The following is a 1,045-nucleotide window of genomic DNA, read 5'->3' on the forward strand; positions in this document are numbered from 1 at the left end:
TTTGTGTGTAATGATTTATTCTGTAGACCAATAGCCACAACAAAGGAAGCTTCAGAACTTGATCGTTTCTTTTGCTAGGCCCTCCCTTCTGAGCCCTCTATGGATTTTACTCTGGTCTGGGCTCTCAGCCTCCAGGGGGCACAGAGGGGAGTGGTGTGGTGTGCAGTGTGGGGGCAGAGGAAAGCAGGCAAGCTTCTTTAGTGGATTAATGTCCTGATCCTCATGGGGTTGAAGGTCAGAAAATCAATTCCTGCTATAGCCTCAGAAGCTTCCACGGAGAGGGAGCTGGACGTCTTGTTCACCCTGCCCATCCAGGACTCTGGGCATGTGTCCTCAGTTGCCCCAGCCCCGCAGATCCCACCCAGGGCTCCAAGTTCCTTGAGGATAGACTGCTGTCTGTGCTATGTCCAATTCCCCCTTTCCTGAGCCCTCATTAGTCACATTGCTGAAGCCAGAGGACAGCCCAGCTACAAAGCCTCCACCCCGCCAGTGGAGGGTCTGCCGCAGGAGCAGCAGAGAGCTGCAGACATCTTACTCCGTGTAGATGCAGGGCCTGCAGGACAGCACTACAGACACCTGCCCCGAGACAAGGTGGTGAGGGCAAGGAGGGCTCAATATCACCAAGACACCATGAGGAATCCTTTTCCTTTGTCCCAAGAACAACAGTACAATGGCACCATCCCGGCAATTACTGAACATTCTCAGTCCATGCTCTAAACTATGGGACAGGACTCACATGGATACAATAGTGTGTGGGAGAAATGGAGTAATTGCTGATGTCCAATTATAATCTGAGTCATGGTAAACTACTGCAATGATGTGGGATTTTCCTGAAAGATGTTCAAGTATAAGACACATATGCCAACTGGAATCTGTAAGTCATGAAATCTTGTGCATTTTATGAATAAAATAGAAGATTTTTCTGAGGTTAGTACCTGAGAGCAAACTGTTGGTAGCACCCAGGGTTCTATTTATTAAGTATCTTAAAAATCAAGTCATGATCACTGGCATGAAACCCCAATAATTACTGTCATTAAAGATTAGG

This window comes from Orycteropus afer, unplaced genomic scaffold, assembly GCF_000298275.1.
Source record: "Orycteropus afer afer isolate SDZICR_OR568_19922 unplaced genomic scaffold, OryAfe1.0 scaffold00973, whole genome shotgun sequence".
Taxonomy (NCBI): domain Eukaryota; kingdom Metazoa; phylum Chordata; class Mammalia; order Tubulidentata; family Orycteropodidae; genus Orycteropus; species Orycteropus afer.